Raw genomic sequence first — 22,771 nt, forward strand, 5'->3', positions numbered from 1 at the left:
GAAGAAGAAGAAGAAGAAGAAGAAGAAGAAGAAGAAGAAGAAGAAGAAGAAGAAGAAAAAGAAGAAGAAGAAAAAGAAGAAGAAGAAGAGGAGGAGGAGGGGGAGGAAGGAGAAATATACAAGGAATGCATAACTCCTACAGGTTAGAGGGTACAACCCCGGTTATTTCTCAGAACAAGCAGTTATTAATCCACAGGCTTCCTGAAAATGCATTCTATAGAGAAATCATTGTTCCCATTTTTGATAAGTTTATAATTTCCAAGAGCAAAATAGATACTTGGGTTTACACCACCAACTAAAGAGCAAAGCCAATGAGAAATAAATAATTTCTCATTTGCTAATTTTCAAATTTGCTAATTTGCCAACTAGCAAAGTCATTATGATTCACAGGACTCTTTCACTGTCAATTCTAATAATTTGTCTTTTTGAACAAAAGCTTTTTTTGTTTTAAATGTTTATTTATTTTTCAGAAAGAGAGAGAACATGACCAGGAGAGGGCAGAGAGAGAGGGAAACACAGAATCTGAAGCAGGCTCCAGGCTCTGAGCTGTCAGAACAGAGCCCCAGTGCGGGGCTTGAACCCATAAACCATGAGATTATGACTTGAGCTGAAGTCGGATGCTTAACTGACTGAGTCACCCAGGTGCCCAGGAACAAAAGTCAGTCTTAACAAGGTAAGCTGGACTATTAAAAAAAATGGCAATGTTTAGTCTCCCACAGAGCATGTGTAAATGTCTTGGATCTTACCTTTCTTGGAAGGACGAAGGATCAGTCAGAATTTTTCATATTTAGGAAAGGAATCTTACTTGAGATCAAAGAGAGTTAGCCTTCTTTAAAATTTTTTTCAAGTTTATTTTAGTAATTTTGAGAGAGAGAGAGAGAAGGAGAGATGGAGAGAAAGAGAGAGAACCTGGGAAGGGGAGAGAGAGAGGGAAAGAGAGAGAATCCCAAGCAGGCTCCACACTGTCGGCATGGAGTCCAATGCAGGGCTTGAACCCATGAACCATAAGATCATGACCTGAGCTGCAATCAAGAGTCGGATGCTTAAGTGACTGAGCTACCCAGGAGCCCAGTTAGCCTTCTTATAAAAGCTACAAATAATATTATAAGGACTATAAATATAAGGGGTACAGAATAACAGTACTCGACTTCTTTAATTATACCAGTGGTCTACAGATAAATTAGCAGAGAATTGTTAGTTTTCTGTAAGTCTATCTGAATATTGTGTTTTTAACTTGATAATAACCTTCTTAAAATAATATATGCCTATTGTAAATTGCTGGCATGACCACATTTTAATTGGGTTCTATCCAGAGCATGCTGGGCCCACATTTCCCCTCTGTGTTTTGATTCCCTGGGCTCCAAACTGTACTTGGAGTACATTAGAGAAGAGCCAGGGGGACTTAATAGGTAAATGATGGCATTATGTCAAATGATGTCAGGACAAGCTGCACGATTGACTGCAGATACTTGGACATGGTTCCAATAGAGGGAAAAGGATAAGAGGACGGAGACATCACATGGCCTGTGATGGTACAGACCTGCTGAGCTCAAACAAGAACCTTCTCAGAATACTACAGTTTGTGCAGAAGAGAAGCCTGGGTTTAGGCTTCCTGGGACTCAAAGCTTGTCCCTGCCCCCTTCAGATGTTTCTCCTTAGGAAATGTATTAAGCTCTCTGAACCCATTGTCTTTCTCAGCAATACGGGAATAATGACAGTATTTACCTCTGGAGCTGTTGTGGGGTTGAATCAAGTTATTTGAAGTACTCAAGCCAGTGCTCTGTGATTCTTTTAGCCAGATCCTTGGTGAGCAATCTCACCCACAAATTAACTGGGATTGGCATCGGTAAAGAAACTGGGATTGACACCCATAGAAGGTTCAAGTGGGGTGGAAAAGCATGTCACTTTTTGAGGAATGTGCACGTTGCATTGCTCAGAGAGGAAAGAAAAATTGGGCTGAGTTGGGGTGCCTGGGTGGCTCAGTCGGTTAAGCGTCCAACTTCAGCTCAGGTCATAATCTCGCAGTTCATGAGTTTGAGCCCTCTGTTGGGCTCTGGGCTGACAGTTTGGAGCCTGGAGCCTGCTTCAGATTCTGTGTCTCCCTCTCTCTCTGCCCCTCCCCTGCTCATGCTCTCTCTCTCTTGCTCTCTCTCTCTCAAAAGTGAATAAACATTAAAAAGATTTTTAAGAATTGGGCTGAGTGATGTAGAAATTCTTTGAATTGTCCGGGGGAACACTCCTCTTTATCAGTGGAAGAAGGTACAAGCCCCGTCAGATGCTGGTTAAGGAAGACTGCTGCTGTCAGCTACACTCAACTCTGCTGGCCTCCTTCTCAGACTGGAAAACTGAAAACGACTTGCTGGTTCCAGGTTCTAATACCTCTGGGACACTTGTGTCTCTCTCCCTTTGGAGAATTCTGCTCCGCTCTGTGGAACTGAAAATTGATCCTTGGATAGTCAGGCACTCTTCTATTTTAGTCATTTGTATAGTATCGTAGGTACTGATCAGGTCTCAATCCTGGAATGAGTGACCATTTTTAAAGACTGTGTTCACTACAGCGGTCCTCAGACAAGAGTCACCCCTCTGCATACCCAATGTGGCTCCGCACCAACTCTAGAAAGGTACTCCGTATGAGGAAAGAAAACCAAGTAAGTGAACGTAAATCGCCCTGCTGACCCTAGACCCAAACAGTGAACAAACCCACGTTCTGGCTATTTACCAACAGTTGCAGATTCTACAGTCTGGACTCTTTTGCCCCAAATTTTGTCTGCTGCCATTTCAACTGGTGGTAGTGGTGAGGGTGCAATGTATGCTTATATGTTAGCAGCTTTCAACAGCCAGAGTATGTACAGAGACACAGAGCTCCAGGACTCTGCGCCTCCATCCTGAGAACCTAACAGAGGGCTTCAAAGGTTAGACCAACAGCCTGAACAACCCGCAGTCCACAACAGAACAGAGGCCAAGGTTAAACCACTGGCCCTCCTGGGAAGCCAACTCATTCAAATGCTAAGTAAATGTTCCCTGAAAGAAATGGACTCGGGGCATGAGATTCTTTCCTAAGTTAGGTCATCTGCAAAGTGGTTTAGAAAAAGCCAAGTGGCCTCTGGACCGTGAACGGATGACCTTTGGAACAACATCAGTTTGTGGGACAGAAACCTGTTGCTTTAAAAACGAATCTTGGCAGAGTTTTCTGCGCTTGCACTATCTTACCTTGGCCTGAGTCTGTCAGATGTGCAACTTGAAACCCTGCCCCTACCCTACCACAAAGCAGGTGGAGAGTAACTGAGGACTCAGGAGTTCAGTTTCAACAACAGCTAAGCGGTATCTGGATGTCGAGCTCTTTGTGGGTGTCACAACGTAGATCAGATCTTCGGTACTTTTGAGGCTTTGTCATTTGTTTTACAGAGGAATAGACAGCTTGAGGGTTCACCAAGTGCAAAATGTGTGAAATGTTTTATAAAACGAAACCTACATATCAGGGCATATCTGTCAGTTTACAGTCTCACCTAATAAAAGTTGCTATCCTCCCTCTCTTCCTTCCTCCCTGGTGGTTTTAGTAAGTCTTAGCGGAAGCAGGAAGGAGGATGGAAAAAAAAAATCACATTCTTCAGTGTGTGTATGTTGTTGTTGTTTTTAAAGTAGGCTCCCCACCCAGCATGGAGTCCAACACAGGGCTTGAATTCACGACCCTGAGATCAAGAGTCAGACACTTAACTGACTGAGCCACCCAGGTGCTTCTACTCTGTGGTTCCTGATCTGACTCTAAACTATTTGCCTTTGAACTGCCGTGAGATGCTGCGGATTCTAGGTCATTCTGACACCAGTCATTGTGATGGCCTCAATCATGGGTCTGTACAGAGAGCCTCAGGCAGATAGCATTCTACTTTAGCATGCACAGACATACACCAGGCACACTTTGTGGTTCTATAGGCGGAGGGATAGTCTTCTCACTAATGAGAAAACCAAATCACACAGAATTGCTCTGAAAACATAAAAAGATGTAACCCCAGGATTGTTCTATTTGCTTAAAATTTTATGTTTTATTTTTAATGTTAAAAGTATAGTTTAAAAATACCAATATGTGTGTGTGTGTTTATTTAATTAAATTAATTAATTAATTAATTTGCGAGAGAGACAGAGAGACAGAGAGAGAGAGCATGTACATGTGAGTGCAGGAGGAGCAGAGGGAGAGAGAGAGAGAGAGAGAGAGTCTTAAGTGGGCTCCATGCCCAGGGCAGAGCCCAGTGCGGGGCTCGATCCCACAACCCTGGGATCATGACCTGAGCTGAAATCAAGAGTTGGACGTTCAACCAAATGAGCCATCCAGGTGCCCCCAAAATACCATTTTAAAAAAGGCTTTGACAAAGTGATTCTGGGGAAGCTCCTGCTGTCAATGGGAAGCTGGGTTGGCTACTTCAAAAATGAGCCCAGTTTTGTTTCTAAGACAAGCGAGTAACAGAGTGAACGATACTGGACCAAGAGCCAGAAGACCTGTCACCACTGGTATATCTTTCATTAATTGGTTTATGTGAACTTGAGTTTCCAAAATCCACCTATAAAGAGGTCTTTGCCCTAGACCATCTCTGAGGTCAGTGCTTGGTCCCTCCTGTAAGTATACATGGCAGAACTCTGGGAGAGACTGGCCACCTGCCATCTGGAGGAGATTCAGTAATAACAGCACTGCTCTCAGGTGCTGCTAGGGAGGGAGTCCATGAGCTGCAGTGGGGAAAAAGGGGAGAGCCTGGTGTCATGGTGTGCTTACCCCTAGTCACCCACAAAGCTGAATCCAGACCCAGCAAAGAGCCCTCACACTTTTTATTTGAAAGAAATGAAAACACTAATGTATTTATTCAGCATAGCTCCTGTATCTATCCTTAGGTTTGTGGGATACTGGGATAGGAAATCCTTGGCCTCTTTGTGCTTATTTGAAGCCACAAGTCTTGAGGACAAACATGATTGGAGCTGGATTCAGTCTTTAAAAAGGTGAAACAGAAAGCAGTTTATGAAAGCACGGCCTTCACGTGCACATAATGCAACATGTGGTGGAAGAGGAGATAATTCCTTTTAAAACCCAGGAAACTTCTTTCCCAGAAATTTCTAGGATACTTCCTTTGTGTATCGCTGGTCTTTGGCCTGAATCAGGGCACACACCTCTTGCTGAGTAACCCCTGGGTCCAGGGGCCTGGATTACTTTTAGATTACCAGACCCATTCCTGGGGCTGGGGTCAGAATCAGCCTTCCCTGAAACCCATAGGCTGCGTGGGGTGGGGAGAGCTTTATAAAACTTGATAAGAATCAGAGAACTCTTAGGAAGAAAAAAAAAAAAAAGAAGAAGGGATGTGGGGCTGGTGACCAAAAATATCCACTGCAATTTTCTTAGCTATCCTTTCAGTTCATTTTATCTGGTATCTCTTATTCTGTGGGGCAGGGGAAGGAAGTCTGTAGAGCAGCAGTATTGACCATATCTCACGATCTTCCCAGGGTTGGATTTTTTTACACGTATGTTCTCATTTTAATCCTGAAAACAGTGTGGTGAGTGCAGGTATTACGCTTCCCATTTTATACATTAGGAAGCCAAGGCTCAATGAACTTCAGTGACTTCTCTAAAGACACAAGACTAGTCAAGATGAAAACAAAATTCAAAGTGTGGGCCCTGTGGGTGTGTAGAACATTTAACTGCTACCTGTACTGCTTCCCCTGTGCACCTGCCACTAACCCAACCTCACCGCTCAGCGTCGTCTTCTTTAACAATTTTTTTCAATGCTTATTTATTTTTGAGACAAAGAGAGAGCATGAGCAGGAGAGGGGCAGTGAGAGAGAGGGAGACATGGAATCTGAAGCAGGCTCCAGGACTGAGCTGTCAGCACAGAGCCTGATCCAGGGCTCGAGCTCACGAACCGGGAAATCTTGACCTAAGCTGAAGTCTGACGCTTACCCTACTGAGCCACCCAGGCAGCCCGGGTCCTACCTTGCTTCTGGCCTTTAACCTCAGCTCCTGGTTCTACAATGCCGCCTCATTGTGTCTCCAACTGCTCCAACTCTGAAACGTGGGACTCTTCCTTTTGCCTTTGCTGTTCACACCATCCTTCCTCCCCATCAAAACCCCTCTTTGACCCTGCGGTTACCACTGTGTCCCTTGTTTCCTGCCCATCTTCCCAACCCATCTGCCCTCCTGCTTCCTTTACTTCTCTAACTTGTTCAGACTCCATGGCAACCATTTTACTTACCTTCTCATTCACCCTTCCATTTCCTTACCCCTGGTCCACCTAGGACCCTGGACTTGCTAGTCCCCACCCACAAATCCTTTCTACCCCAAATTCCTGCACTGGAGTTTCTTCCTTAATGCTGTGGGGGAAAAGCCATAACTACTATTTCTGGGTCCAGCTTGGTGCTTGGGGCGCTGGATTGTTGATCCCAGGTCGGGAGGCTCTCCACAAGCCCCTTCCCTGCTGCTGTTTGTCCCAGCACCAACATGACTACTGGGCCTTCTGCTTTAGTGAGAAATGGGGTCCTCAGGGGTGAAGTCATACTAAGCAAATGTCCCCCCTCCCCAGCACACACACATTCACACCAGGTGACAGGCAGCTGGGTGACAGGCAGGCTTGACTGAGAAAAGGTCTGGGACCCTGATATTGGGGTGTTGCCCACTTGGGAACATGGCAAGCAGATTCTAAGGTGTAGTGAGGGTGCAGTTCTCAAGAGGAACAGCAAAAATAAAAGCCCAGAGAGCAATTCCTAGAGCAACCTGGGGGCCCAGGAGAGGCTACAACACCGGAAGAGCCAAGAATGAGGAGATCTGGAAGCGGGAAAAGTTGGTGGAGCCCAGAAAGACTTCAGGAGCAGAATGAGGATGCCCGTGGTAATTTCCAGGGTCTGGGCTTGTGTGGCAGGTTCATTTTTTTTTTTTTTTTTTAATTCTCAAGTCAGCTAATACACAGTAGAGTCTTGGTTTCAGGAGTAGAACCCAGTGATTCATCCTGAAAAGTGCCCTCCTCAATGCCCATCACCCATTTTCCCCACCCTACCTCCATCAACCCTCAGTTTGTTCTCTGCATTTAAGAGTCTCTTATGGTTTTGCCTCTCTCTCAGTTTTTATCTTATTTTTCCTTCCCTTCCCCTATGTTAATCTGTTAAGTTTCTCAAATTCCACATATGAGTGAAATCATATGATGTCTGTCGTTCTCTGAAAGACTTATTTCACCTTAGCATAATACCCTCCAATTCCATCCACCTTGTTGCAAATGGCAAGATTTCATTCCTTTTCATTGCTGAGTAGTCCATTGTATATATACTTATATACCACATCTTCTCTATCCATTCATCAGTGGATGGACATTTGGGCTCCTTCCATACTTTGGCTATTGTCAATAGGGCTGCTGTAAACATTGGGGTGCCTGTGCCCCTTTGAATCAGCACTTTTGTATCCTTTGGATAAATACCTAGTAGTGCAATTGCTGGGTCATAGGGTAGATCTATTTTTAATTTTTTGAGGAACCTCCACACTGTTTTCCAGAGCGGCTACACCAGTTTACAGTCCCACCAACAGTGGAAGAGGGTTCCCATTTCTCCACATCCTCGCCAACATCTGTCATTTTCTGAGTTGTTCATTTTAGCCATTGTGACTGGTGAGAGTTGGTATCTCAGTGTGGTTTTGATTTGTATTTCCCTGATGAGGAGTGACATCGAGCATCGTTTCATGTATCTGTTGGCCATCTGGATGTCTTCTTTGGAAAAGTGTTTCTTCATGTCTTCTGCCCATTTCTTCACTGGGTTATTTGTTTTTGGGGTGTTGAGTTTGGTAAACTCTTTATAGATTTTGGTTCCTAACTGTGGCAGGTTCATTTAAGGGAGGAGGAGCACATGCATTGTCTCTTCCTCAGGTCCATTCTGCGTTCTGCTGGTGGCTTGTCTTCCCTCCTCAGGGAGAGCCATCGTCTTCCTCCTGATTTTCTCACTCCTTCAAAGCTTCCTCCTTGCCTAAGTCTTCATTCTTTTTCTTTCTACAAACCTGTTCAGAGCTTTTTCATCCTAAAATACGTTATAATCTCAACTCAAGTCTGTCTCTTTTTCCAGCACCTTCTCTTCTTCCCATCAGAAGCTGCTGACCTCCTTCTCTCCCCCAAGGCCTCTCTGTTCCTACTTCACTGCCACTGCTCTTAGAGGTCCTGGGAACAGCCCACCCCAAGTCCCTTGGCCCAATCAAATACCTTTTCCTGGATGGCATCCTATCTGAATCCTCTAGAGCATGTGACATCCTCTCTTGGAAGCTTGTCTGCCTTGCTCTTTATCACAGCCCTGTCTTCTGGTTTTCCTGCTTCCTCATTGACTACAGGTCTCTCTTATGGATTTTCTTTCTCCTTCTACTGACCCTTAAATCCAAATGTCTCCCCCAAACTCTGGCCTTAATATTCTCTCTTTTCTGCTCTATGTTCTCTCCCCCTGCAATCTCATTCATATCCATGGTTTCAATTTGCCCATATACTGAGGACTCCCTACATCCATTTCCTTCAGTCTCAAGATTGGGATCAGCATGCAAAATTTCAGGGAGTATAGAAACAATAATCAATAAGTCACAGTAAATAATGTCAATATAATACTGTAAAATAATCAAAAGTAATGCAAAAAAATTCATAATGAGCAAAATATCATCATTTAACTAATGACAGGATCAGTTAATAGTGCTGTATGGAGCCACATCAGAGCCCAAGGCAGAAGGAAAAATCAGTATACTGATCCCCAATCATCCTAGTAATCCCCTAGATTACTGGCTCTCAACCACAGTGGTGCATTAGGATCCCTTGAACTTTTTCTTCTTTACAATTTTATTTTTATTGAGATAAAATTCACACAAAATAAAATTCACCATTTAAAAAATTTTATTTATTTTTATAATTTTATTTTTTGTTTTTTAAAATTTACATCCAAATTAGTTAGCATATAGTGCAACAGTGATTTCAGGAGTAGATTCCTTAGTGCCCCTTACCCATTTAGCCCATCCCCCCTCCCACAACCCCTCCCGTAAACCTCAGTTTGTTCTCCATATTTATGAGTCTCTTCTGTTTTGTCCCCCTCCGTTTTTATATTATTTTTATTTCCCTTCCCTTATGTTCATCTGTTTTGTCTCTTAAAGTCCTCATATGAGTGAAGTCATATGATGTTTGTCTTTCTCTGACTAATTTCACTTAGCATAATACCCTCCAGTTCCATCTACGTAGTTGCAAATGGCAAGATTTCATTCGTGATTGCCGAGTACTACTCCATTGTGTGTATGTATGTGTCTGTATATATATATATATGTATATACACCACATCTTCTTTATCCATTCATCCTTCAATGGACATTTGGGCTCTTTCCATACTTTGGCTATTGTGGATAGTGCTGCTATAAACATGGGGGTGCATGTGTCCCGTCAAAACAGCACACCTGTATCCCTTGGATAAATGCCTAGTAGTGCAATTGCTGGGTCGTAGGGGAGCTCTATTTTTAGTTTTTTGAGGAACCTCCATACTGTTTTCCAGAGTGGCTGCACCAGCTTGCATTCCCAATAAAATTCACCATTTAAAAGTATGTAATTCAGTGGTTTTTAGTATATTCATAACGTTGTGTAACCATCACTACTAGTTCCACAATGATTCCTTCTCCCCAAAAAGACACGTGGTAGTCTTTTTTGTGCTTTTCCTAGGTTTCATTTTAGAACTGACTAGGTAGTAAACCAATACACCACCAACCTACTGACCTTGTCCATCACCACCACTGTCTTTCCTGTTGAGAGAAGTTGCCGCTGATGGCAAGCTGTGTGGGAGACTGTGGTTAACAAGACTCACGCTTGCCCATGACTCACCCTATCTTCTACCCCGTCCTCTGAGTAGGGTAACACTGGGTTAGTGTCTGTGCTACAATTTGCAGCTTTGACTCTTAACCTTCAGTATGACTGATGACTTTGTTCCAAAACAAAATAGCCACATCAATTCTGTTAGGACACTGCAAACCCTTATTCCATTTTGCATACATCCTCTTTTGTTCTTTCTTAATTACTTCTAACAAAAGTTGAGTTCCTCAGACTTTACTCTCCCTAATAAATTAATCTAATGATATTCTGCAGTCTAAACTTTAAAATTTCAAGTCTTCTTAATTAACCAGTAGACCAAAAAAAAAAAAAAAAATTCAGAAGGAGAATGAGATGGTATTGCCTGTTCCCTACAGCTGCAGAGGAAGAGATACCAATTCTATATCCTCAAACTAATTCTAAGAATGTTATCCAATAAACTGTTCAACTGACACCATTTACAGAAATCAATCTTGTTCTCCTGTTCAGTGTAGAGATGTAGTGGTTGTTTATGATTATTACCAACTTGTGTTTGGATGTTTTTTAAGATTTTATTTTTAAGTGATCTCTGCACCCAGTGTGGGGCTCAAACTCATAACTCTGAGATCAAGAGCCGCATGCTCCACTGATGGAGCCAGCCAGGAGTGCCTGGACATATTATTTGAACAAGGGAGTCTTATGAGATACTTTGTCTTCAGAAATTTCTGTCATGGCCTTTCATCTCTAAATAGAGGCTTGTAATAGGTTGTCTTACTTGATAATTTGCTGCCCTGGTAATGAGGTTAACTGACATCTGTTTTCCTAAATGGTCTAGAGATGCTTGTAAGATTTATCTGCTACATAAGAGTAGTTTCACTGGCATGTTCCTTTTCTTCAATATGAGTGGAGACAATGGAAACCTATGATTCTGCTAACATTCCTATGTAAAGAGTTTGAGTGTTTAGGCCTCATGTGAACAAATTCTTCTGTGGCTACCTACAAAGTCTGCTCCATGACTTCTCAGGAGTCCACATCACATCATGTGCTTTTAGAGCTGGCTCCAGTGATTCTCCAAGATATGTCTTCATAACTCAGTCGTGTCCTTCCCACTTTGCCTGTAATAAAGCCAGTCTCTCTTTATGGGGCCCTCTTCGGCTCTGTTACATGTTTCTGCTGTGATTACGTATGGTAGCTGCTCTTGTCTGGGCCTCAGTCAAGAAGGCAAATGCATTTGGTCACGTCAGAAGTGAGACCTTGTACTTGTCCCAAAGTCATTTCTTCAACAGGTCACAACTTCAAGCCAAGTTTTAAGGAAGAGGCAGAAATGGTTTCTGATGAGCCAAATGACACACAAGGCCTTTTCAGAACACTCACAGGGAATCTCTTGGCTGTATCGCCATCTTTTCCCCTTTTTTCCAATTATACTTCCAACAAGCTTGATTATGTCTCCGCTTTCCGCTCCCAGCAGACTCGATCCTGTTGCTGAGAAGGAGCAGTACTGCTGCAGGCAGGCACCCGACCTCACCCCCAGGAGAAGGGGGAAGAGACAGGAGAACTAGGCGAAGCAGAAGCAAGAGCTCACACAAGTTTCAAGAGGCCTACAACCGTGTTGTTGAAGGCAAATCATTCCACCACCTCAACAGTAGTTATGCCACAGCAGGCTAAAATAACTAATGCTCTTTATGATGCTGCTTAACCACTAAGAAAAGGTTCAATTATGTTCCATGTACTGTGTTAAAGCATTTCACGAGGGCTCAAGTGAGTTTTGGAATTAATAGAATGCAGTAGATGCCGTCAGTGCCCTGCTTGCATTCCTCGGACCTTGTTGATTCATTATCCTCTGGCTGACTTCCAACTGTCCATCTCCACACTGAGGGTTTTGTTTGAAACCAGAAGGTCACTTTCCTAAATGTGGTCCTGCTCAGAGGTCCAGAAGGGCCGGGGAATGAGTATTGGCTGCCCTAGAAGCAGCACTCAGCCAATACACAGCAGATGTTGGTGTATAAACACATCTGCTCCCGTGCCCGAGTGGGATCATTTAACAGGCCCCCAGAGTTGCCCCCTGTGTTAGGCTCCAGTCACCCTCTGCACTAACTCAGTCAATAGTATACATTCTGGTGGCTGCGGTACCATCCTGTAGCATTTGGCTACTTCCCTAGAGGTAGTATTTCCAAGATAAACTATCTGTACCCTCAGGATCAGCCTCTGGAAAACTTCACACTAATGCAGGAAGGTAAGCTTCAACTATGTGAACACTTATATATTTGAAGCAAGACTTTTTCTTCAGTGTTGCTCAAAAATGAGGTGCACATACAAAACCAAAATGCCTTTCCTACCACTGCTCTTTTTCCCTGGGTATGCTCTTATATATAATTCTTCCCTCCCCATCCTGCTTCTTCCCCTCTCTCCTTCTCTCTGTCTACCAGAAATTTAGCTCATAGATTACTGAGGGGCAATCAGACATTTTCCTTTGAATTCTCCCAGGTCCCAGATTTGAACCATCTTAAACAATAGCTAGGTCCACAGGGCAGAGTTTTCTTATCTTGGCTGTTTGGATCTTGGTTCCAGAAGTCCACTGGATGGAGATCAATACCCCATGGCTCCTGTGGCTGAGCCGCAGGCTGCACAGTCCTGGTGCCCTGGGAAGGTGTGTTCCGCCTTTCTTGTAAGGGAAGCTGGAGGGTTGGGGCCATTTAGCTAAACCTTAAGAGACACATGCATGCCGTGGACCTGGCTAGGGAAAGAACAAAGTGGAGAAGGAATATATCTATGTAAGATGATGCTTTATGCCGTTTGTATGTATCTTAGCATATGGGGAGTATGGGTAGCTCCAATCTGATGTCGGCAGGAGACAATTTACAAAGGAAGTACCTGTTCCATAAGGTGCTACCATATGCCAAAGTCCCATCTCCAAACCTACAGAATAGGCTCCGGCCTGTTAAGTATATGTCTAGACTTACTGAACTATGTGTGGCCTGATCAGTATGTGTCACCAAGTCCTACCTCGCACCTCTTATCAGAGAGAGATGTTCCATTCTTCTTGTTAGGCACATCAGTCAGTAGTACTGAATGCGTTTGGGTCATTCAATGTCTAAGTAATTCCGCAGGCATATTAAAGTATTTGAAAACTCTAGTTAAAAGGTTATTTTTTTAAACATCTGGATGAGGCTACTGATAGCATCAGAGGCAACGTTATATTAAGAAACAAAGTTTATTTATTAAAATAAGCAAAATAGCAATTGAAATGAAGCTAAATGGGAAGCAGAAACCAGTATGACCTCTGACATTTGTTTCATAAACATTTCTTAACGGTAACTTTGTGAGCATGACTATTCTGATTTTAAAAATGCAAAGATCTGAATCAATACTAAAATGCTAAAAATAATCTTCAAAAACACATTGACAAAGAAGGGTGAAAACCATACGTGACCACACTACTTTTCCCCAAGTGGCTTGTTATTACATCAGCATCCTTGTTGAAGGAAGTCAGATACTTAGGAGCAAATCTTCAATTAAAATCTTCAAATTTCTTTGGTGGGGCTTGAAGCATTCATTATATTTCATGTTTCCTTGACTACTTCCCTCGGATCAGTATTCACCTTTTCCTCTTTCACACATGACATGTGCTGGCTGGGCTGAGTCTGGAACCCAGGGCTTTGACCTGTTTTTATAATCTTTCTGTTAACATTGAAAAATATTTAAACAGCTAAAAAATCTCCGGCAATCATGGCCATGTTGTTATAAAAGTATAATATTTGAATGCTAAGCCATTTCTTGAAGGATCATTATGAAGTTTTCAGACATTGTGTGATTTCACTGATGACACCAATTCTTCACTCTCTACAGACATGAGTTTGTCACGAGACTTGGAAATTCCTTTTACTGAAGAGGCGGCATCTCTTTCTCCATCCCCTTGTATCTGGAATGGGCTTGTGTCTTGCTTTGGCCAAGAGAATGTGATCGTAGTGAGGATATGCCAATTCCAATCCCAGACCTCAAGATGTCCTGCATGTTTCCTCTTTTTTTTGCTCTCTGCCACTGCCATGAGAATATGTCAGGATTAGCACGCTTGAAGGCGAGAGACCTATGGATCCCAGTTAAGCCACGCCAGTCATCCCAGTCAAGGCCTTCCTAAATCAGCTAACAGATTCCCAGAATATGTCAGCAGAACTGTCTACTTGACTATTTGAGAGCACGAGCAATGAATCTAAATTATTGTATGCCTCTGAGGGATGTGTGTTGTTTGCTATGCCGCAATGCCTGACTGATACCTGTATGTCAACAGTTTTTTGTTTATTTTGTTTTTTTATTTTTTTATTTAAAAAAATTTTTTTTTTCAACGTTTTTTATTTATTTTGGGGACAGAGAGAGACAGAGCATGAACGGGGGAGGGGCAGAGAGAGAGGGAGACACAGAATCGGAAACAGGCTCCAGGCTCCGAGCCATCAGCCCAGAGCCTGACGCGGGGCTCGAACTCACAAACTGCGAGATCGTGACCTGGCTGAAGTCGGACGCTTAACCGACTGCGCCACCCAGGCGCCCCTTGTTTGTTTTTTTAAAGTAGGTTCCATGCCCAATGTGGGGCTTGAACTCAGGACCCTGAGATTAAGAGTCACTTGCTCTACCAACTGAGTCAGCCAGGCAGCTCTCAACAGGAGTTTTAAAAACTCAAACATATAACTGAAAAATAAAATGGCCAATTATATATTTTCCTTTTGCCCCAGATTATGTTTTAAATACATCCAACACCATACTCAAGAACCTGTTCATTGTGGTTGCCTCTGAGGAGATAATAAGGGTGTCAGGGAAAATTTTCATTGTACATCCTTTTGTTCTTTTGAAATTTGAACTATATGAGTGCTACTTATTCAAAAAAAATTATGTTAAAAATCCTACATGAACACAGAGCATTGAGTTGTATGTCTAGAGGAGAAGGTACCCATTTCTACACATAAAAGGCAAAGTAAATGACAGAAACAATTAAGGCTAAATCTTTCAAAGGATATAACCTGATATTTATGGCCAATATCTAGGGAGAAATAGCTCAGAATCATAATACTCTAATAACTTTGCAGATAGAGATGATAATCTACAGGATAATGAAAAACATTAGCATTTTAACAGATAAACGATGATTTGCTACTTCCTGACCACAGGAAGAGATTACACTAGGTCAGAGATTTTCGGAAAATATTAGTTCTATGGTTCTCACGCTTGGTGTGCATAAGAAACACCCCTGCCCCTGTTAAAAATGTGGATGGTCCAGGTCCCAGTGCAGAAATTCTGATTACAGGTATTGGATGGAGCCCAGAAATCTGCATTATCACAAGCAGCTCAAATGATTTTTATGGATTCCTTTTGAGAAATGCTCAGTGTTGTCATTTCTGTGTGGTTCTATCAAGTACCCATGCCCCATGCTGCCTTCACTGTGCAGAAATAATGAGTCTGTGGGTGCTTGATCCACTTTCACCAGATGGATTATTTGACAACTATAACAAAAGGAATAAGCGAAATTAAGTACCCAACAACATGGGTCAAGTAAGGTAGAAGCAAGTTAAAGAAACAAAGCTCTAGTATTTTTTTTAAAGGAGCTTATGGAAGAATTAATCAGATTTTTCAAATACTAGATAATAATATGTGGGTTACATATATAAATTAAAGAATAAGAAGACTGACCTAATTATGTAATGGAATCAGCCAAAATAAAGCTTTTGTTCTGCTTTGAGAAAATAATGTTTCCTGCTTGATGAGGAATGATGAATTCCACAGGAAAATAAATGAGCAGTCCTTTTGGTGGGAGTACAAAATCTGTTAGAGGAAAAAGTCCAGCTCTGGTTATGTTGTCTGGTTATGTATGGTCACATATGCTGTGTTGAACATTTTTTTTTAAATTTTTTAAAAAAGTTTATTTATTTTTGAGAAAGACAGAGCATGAGCAGGGGAGGGACAGAGAGAGAGAAGGAGAGAGAGACACAGAATCCGAAGCAGGCTCCAGGCTCTGAGCTGTCAGCACAGAGCCCAACGTGGGGCTCGAACTCATGAACCATAAGATGGTGACCTGAGTCGAAGTTGGATGCTCAACCGACTAAGCCACCCAGGCGCCCCTGTGTTGAACATTCTGGTAGCTATGGGGACAAATACAAATATTTCTGGTTTTAGAGTCTGGCTAGTTAAAGACATTTTTATGTTTTCAAGTTTTGCAGCACTGCGGATTCTACACAGTAATTCTGGAATAATGGTGAAGATGTGGATGTAAAATCAGAATTTTCTAACATTTTTATCCCCTGATTGAATAACATATTGAGGCATGAAGTACTAATTGTGGTGAGGAGATGCTCAAGAGTGTCTGTCCAAAAATGATAGCAAAGGCAGGACCATACACCTTTGTACTTTGGAAAAGAGAAGAACGTGGTGACAGGTGACAGGGTTTTGTTGTGTTTTTTTTTCTGTTTATTCGATTTTTTTAAGCTTTATTTATTTTTGAGAGAAAGAGAGAGACACACACACAGAGCACGAGCGAGCAGGGGAGGGGCAGAGAGAGAGGGAGAATCCTGAGCAGGCTTTGCGCTGTCAGTGCAGAGTCCCATGGGGGCTCGATCTCACAAACTGCAAGATCATGACCTGAGCTGAAATCAAGAGTTGGACGCTTAACCAATTGAGCCACCCAGGTGCCCCCGATTTTTGTTTTGTTTTAATATGACTGCTTTTTTGTTAGAGAAGTAGCACATATTCAGGAAAGAGGTAGGAAATACATAAAAGGGAAAAAGTAGCCCTATTCTCCAAACACAATTTAATAGAAATAGTTTGGTATATTTCCCATTAGCCTTTGTTAACAGATCCCACACAGATCTGGTTTTTTTCCCCATATCGTTGGTTTCATACTACACACACATCATTGTACCTTGCTTTTTAAAAAATTAAGTATTATAAGCACTTCTCAGTGCCATTCTATGCACATCATACATGTCATTTTATTTTGTTTTGTTTTATTTTAAGTTTATTTATTTATTTTGAGAGAGAGAGAGAGAGAGAGAGAGAGAGAGAGAGAGAGAGAGAGAGAATGAGCAGGGGAGGGGCACAGAGAGAGGGGGACAGAGGATTTGAAGCCGGCTCTGTGCTGACAGCAGACAGCCTGATACAGGACTCATGAACCAAACCGTGAGATCAGGACCTGAGCCAAAGTTGGACACTTAACCGACTGAGTCACCCAGGCGCCCCAATACCTGCCATTTTAAAGGGGTGTGCTCGTTTTTGAAGCAGTACTCTAGGGTTGAACATCTAGAGGGTTTCTAGGCTTTAACAAATATGTACATAAGGATGCTATTAAAAACTAGAAGTCTGTTGCTTTTTTTGTTACTTAAAGTGATCTCTTGAGGACTGATTCCCAGAAGTCATACAATTGGATCCAAGGTTATGGTTATCTGAAGGGTGATGCCATTTTGTCGGATTGCTTTCCTAAAGCAAGCCCACCAGCTTTCTCTTACTCTTGCTGTTTTTACATTTTCCTTCTTGCCTTTCTTCCTTAGGAAGCTGCTTATAGCCGTCATAGAAAAAAATCCACTGCTAACTAGACAGGAACCAGTACTCTCTTGTATTTAATTGCAGATACTCGGGGCGCCTGGGTGGCTCAGTTGGTTAAATGTCTGACTTCGGCTCAGGGCATGATCTCACGGTTTGTGGGTTCGAGCCCCGCATCGGGTTCTGTGCTGACAACTCAGAGCCTGGAGCCTGCTTCAAATTTGGTGTCTCCCTCTCTCTGCCCCTCCCATGCTCATGTTCTGTCTCTGTCTTTCAATAATAAATAAACGTTAAAAAATTTTTAATTGCAGATACTCGATTATTGCTGAGATACAACATTTTCCCCATACAAGTTATAGTTCTTCTTTTATCCTTCAGTAGTTTTTTCATCACCTTGTAAAAGGGCTTCCAGAATGAAGAAATTATCCCAGGTTTATGGTACATGCTGCAAATGCATGTTACTAGAATTGACCTCCCAAACCTTTGTTTTCTCCCAGGCACAGTGGAGTCATGGATTCCCTCAGGATGACGCCTGGACCGACTCATTTGCCTGAGGGTTTCCATAGCCACTCATTCCAGCACCATCAAGACTGAAGCTACGGATGCTTACTAGTACCCCAGCATGTCCCTGAGGTCACCATTTTTCAGCCAGACCCAGAGACAAGAAACACATCTTCTTCGTGGTAACCAGGCGCTGCTGCTATCTGCCCTGCACTATCTTTACAAACGAGGGTTGGAGTCGCCACTCTAAATCCCTAGCCTTTTGTGAAATGGTTTTATGTATGAGATTAAAGCCTTTTAAGCTATCTTCCCCCTAGGAAAGCACCCAAGAGCAGAGAACAAAATATAGTAAGATAGCGCCCAAAACAAATTTTGATCAAGCACTTATGCTGCTACATTAAAAATTGCCCCAATTTTACCATGATTAAAAAAAAATGTCTCAGAAAATGATTTTAAGAATATGAGAATTGAAGTTTTTGAGGGCCTCAACCTCCAACATGGTCAAATTTTGCCTCAGGGCCCTGGTACTCAAAGTTCGGTCCAAAGAACCATCATGTCAACATCCATGTCAACATCACTGGGAACTTGTTAAGACACTCAGACCCCACCCCAGACCTACTGCAGTTAAGAAGATGCCCAGATAATTTGAATGCATGTTAAATTTGAGAAGCACTTTTAAAGAACACTTTTTTTTGAAAGAGAGAACTCACGAAAGAGAGCACACGTGCAAACTGGGGATAGGGGCAGAGAGAGAGGGAGAAAGAGAATCCCAAGCAGGCTCCATGCTCATCGACCGAAGGCTTGATTCCACGACCCCAGAATCATGACGTGAGTCAAAATCAAGAGTTGGATGCTCAACCGACTGAGCCACCCAGGTGCCCAAGAAGCACTTCTTTTTTTCTTTAGCATAAGCTCTATGTGCAGTGTGAGACTTGAACTCACAACTCCAAAAACTAGAGTCACACACTCTACTGATGAAGCTGGACAGGCTCCCCAAGAAGCACTCTCTTAAAGCAGTGGCATGAACCCTGGCTTACACGTTTGAATATCCTAGGAGCTTGAAAACAATATGGACGCCCAGGCCCCATCCCCAAAGATTCTGATTCATGTTGGTCAAGGGTAAGGACTGACCAATGGAATTAACAGCTCTCCAATGACTCTATGTGCAGCCAGAGATGAGAACTGACCTAAAGTTTCCAAAACTTCCTTCTAACAAGGCAGAGGTGCTAAAACGCTAAGATTTGAGGTCTTCAAAATCCATGCTTCTTAACAAAGCATTCTATGTTATGATTAAATCCAAAACCTGGTTAGCTCCTGGGAAACAGGGATACATTAAATAAATTCTTTTTTGGCATCATGTAGGCCAATTTCAAGAGCAATTATATATCTTGGGATAGGCAGCTAAACAACAAAAACATGCTGATCAATTGAGGTCTTTTTTCCCCCTAAGTAAGCTCTAAGCCCAACCTGGGGTTTGAACTCAGGCCCTGAGATCAAGAGTCTCATGCTTTACTGACTGAGCCAGGCTGGCATCCCAGGGTCTTGTTCTTAAATGCATCATAGTATTGCCTATCCCACCCTCTCTCATGTTCTCACTTCCCTGCATGGGTCACACAGCAGCATGCTAAAAAGGCCCAATATTGTGGTTATTAAAATAGGCAAAAGAGGCAGACTGGCCCTGCCACCACCTGATGTGTTCAGGCTATAAATGCAGCTTTCAAAGCTAATCTCCACAGTGCTGATGAGTCATTTCCTGAAGTTGTGAGCATATAGCCAGCTGGTTAAAAACATACTGTGTTATCTAAATTCCAAGATGCTTCTGAATCTGACCTCTGGTTTTCTGTGTTTCCAGAAGACCAACAGTCCCCATGACAAGAAGTATGGAGCCTGATGTTCACTTTAGTGATGCTGCCAGGGGTGGTTCATAGCAGCTGGCTGCAAAACAGACCTCACACAAAGCTTACTAACTTCTAAGCCACACTGGACCTGCTGCCTTGAGTCAGTTGCCATTGCTGTAAGGTGCTGACCCCCTCAGCTGTGAGGCTGCCAGAAACTCAATGTGGTGGCTTGTAGCTGTGAACCAACTGTTCGCCCTTATAAGTGCTTTCTAATTATGGCTAATTTCTTTTTTTTTTTTTAAGATAGATTTATCTGTCTTTATATATATATGTATATAGCACGTGCAGGGGAGGGGCAGAGAGAGGGAGAGACAGAGATCCCAAGCAGGCTCCTCACTGTCAGTGCAGAACACGATGAGGGGCTTGAACTCACGAATCGCGAGATCATGACCTGAACAGAAACCAACAGATGCTCAACGGACTGAGCCACCCAGGCGCCCCTGAATATGATTGATTTCTGTCTTCTTGAAGGCAATAAAGTTGGCAAATCTTGCATAAGAGCAGGGTTCTCAAGCTTCTTCGGTTGAGGATACCTTGATACACTTAAGAATTACTGAGGACCCTGAAGATTTTTCACTTAAGTAAGTTATATCCAGTGGTGTGTTGGAGTCAGCTTGTATCAGAATTCAATACTCAGGAATTTTTGAAGCCAACTGTTAAACCACTGGAAGCTTGAAACTGGCAGCTGAGAGGGGCATTTACACTATGGAAACAGGCAAATGCTACAAATCTGGGCCTTTTTTCTTTCTCTGGAGATCAACAGCAAACCACTGATTCTACCCACCAACATTTACCATATTAGACATTAAAATGGAGAACGTTTGAAAAGATTTCTTTCACTTGGAAATAACAATAAATCTGTGACATATTGGGGCGCCTGGGTGGCGCAGTCGGTTAAGCGTCCTACTTCAGCCAGGTCACGATCTCGCGGTCCGTGAGTTCGAGCCTCGCGTCGGGCTCTGGGCTGATGGCTCAGAGCCTGGAGCCTGTTTCCGATGCTGTGTCTCCCTCTCTCTCTCTGCCCCTTCCCCGTTCATGCTCTGTCTCTCTCTGTCCCAAAAATAAATAAACGTTGAAAAAAAAAAATTAAAAAAAAAATCTGTGACATATTTTTTTTAAATTTTCTTCCCCAAACAATTATTGATTTTCTGAGGAGAGTTGCACTGTTTTCTGTTTTTGTAAACTTCTTTAATGGCTGGTTTGATAGACAGTCAGATTTTCTTAACTGTCTCTGCTTTCAGGCTGTTGCAATATCATGTGTCATGCAGCCTCCAGAAAACTCAACTGTATGGTAGTGAGAAAACCAGAGCAGGAAAAGGCAAGTAACATCGTTAGTGTTTTAAGATAGGTTTGACTTCATACATCCCCTAAAAGGTCTCAAGGACTCAGAATCACTGCCTTGAAGCATTTCTTCTCTCTGTGTGCACTGTGGCTTACTTAACCACACCTCGCTCATAAAACACAGGTTGATCCTGTGGTCAGTTACTCTCTACACACATTTGGTCTAGTAATGTTGCCAGAAACAGCCACCCAGCGATGTCACTTCTGCCAGGAAATTACTGTTAATGACTGTTTTCCCGCTTAATTTTTATGACACCTGGGGGAAGATAAGCTTCTAGTGGAGGGTCCAGGCCTCACACACTTAAAAAGCTTGGTCATAAACACTGCTTAACTTTTTCCACTTGCTCGCAGAGCTCAAGACTTCCTAAAGGATATGCCAACATTTAAAACGATTTCTTACGTTCATAAGTATAACCTCAAATTTTCCACATTTATATTCAACAGGCAAATATTCAATTTCCTTAAAAATCCTATTTTTGACTAGGTGGAAAAAACAAACATTTTTCCATTAAGAAAATTCAGGGGCGCCTGGGTGGCTCAGTCAGCTAAGCATCCGACTCTTGGTTTTGGTTCAGGTCATGTTCTCACGGTTTTGGGAGTTCGAGCTCCACATGGGGCTCTGCACTGACAGTGCAGAGCCTGCTTGGGATTCTCTGTCTCCCTCTCTGCCTCTGCCCCACTCACACTCTGTCTCTCTCGAAATAAACTCAAAAATTTTTTTAAAAAAGAGAATTCAAATGTGTTGTTTTGACTTCAAACATATTTTGACAAATAACAACAATAGAGTTTAAAGGTCACTTTCTGTTTAGGGTAGGCATCCTATTTCTGGTGGCCATGAGCTGGGCCTACTTCAACATACCCAATCCTGAAACATTTGTGGAGCATGTGGGCCTCAGAAACTTAAGCCTGTATATTAACTTAAAAATTCTGTGTCTTAACAGAATTCTTATTCAGTTGAAAACAATTTTTGTTGACAATGAATGTAGAAATATGTTACTAGAATTTTTCTTGCTGATTTTCACCTCCTAGAGGTAGTATTTTGCTTTTAATTCTCTCTCCTGCCTCCTTGCCCCCTGCCCCAGGGAGCATTACATGGCAAAGGACTGTCACTCAAGGGCAATCCTTCTTGGGGTTTCGATATACCCTACTGGCTCTGACATTTCATTGCTTTCTGTCTTCATTAGGAAAGAACTGCAGATTCTGTTCGTGATGCCTACAACCCAGGAATCTGAACATATTCTCAATGGTACAACCTTCCATTCTCTTAAGAAGGAATTAAAAAAAAAAAAAAAGATACAGAAAGTTCATCATCCAATTCCTTTGTTCTTTCAGATCCATTCTCCATGCTCCAAGAAGCAAACCTTTATGCACTGGGCCACCCAGGTTTCCTTGACCTCTGAGTTTAGGTTAAGACCAGAAGCAAGACGAGGAGGTACCACGATTGAGTCGTCAGAGGGTTGAGGGAAAGGTCAGAGTATTCCCTCCTCCACCGCCTTTAGACCTGGGGGTGTAAAGGCACCCTCGAACTGCTAGCCCCTGGGGTGCTTCATCATCCCCTGTGGGTTCCCTTGACCCTGTCCACATCAATGCACATTGCCTCTTCATTAAATTTTTTTTTTTCAACGTTTATTTATTTTTGGGACAGAGAGAGACAGAGCATGAACGGGGGAGGGGCAGAGAGAGAGGGAGACACAGAATCGGAAACAG

The 22,771-nt window shown here is 42.7% G+C and overlaps 1 protein-coding gene across 1 annotated transcript in view; it reads right to left on the minus strand.

Moving 5' to 3' along the window:
* LOC121014270 (proteinase-activated receptor 2) overlaps positions 1-22,771 on the minus strand; it is a 101,773-nt gene that overhangs the window by 61,314 nt on the left and 17,688 nt on the right. The window lies entirely within an intron of this gene.

This window comes from Herpailurus yagouaroundi, unplaced genomic scaffold (assembly GCF_014898765.1).
Source record: "Herpailurus yagouaroundi ecotype Mexico unplaced genomic scaffold, PumYag 29, whole genome shotgun sequence".
In the NCBI taxonomy this organism is placed as follows: Eukaryota; Metazoa; Chordata; class Mammalia; order Carnivora; family Felidae; genus Herpailurus; species Herpailurus yagouaroundi.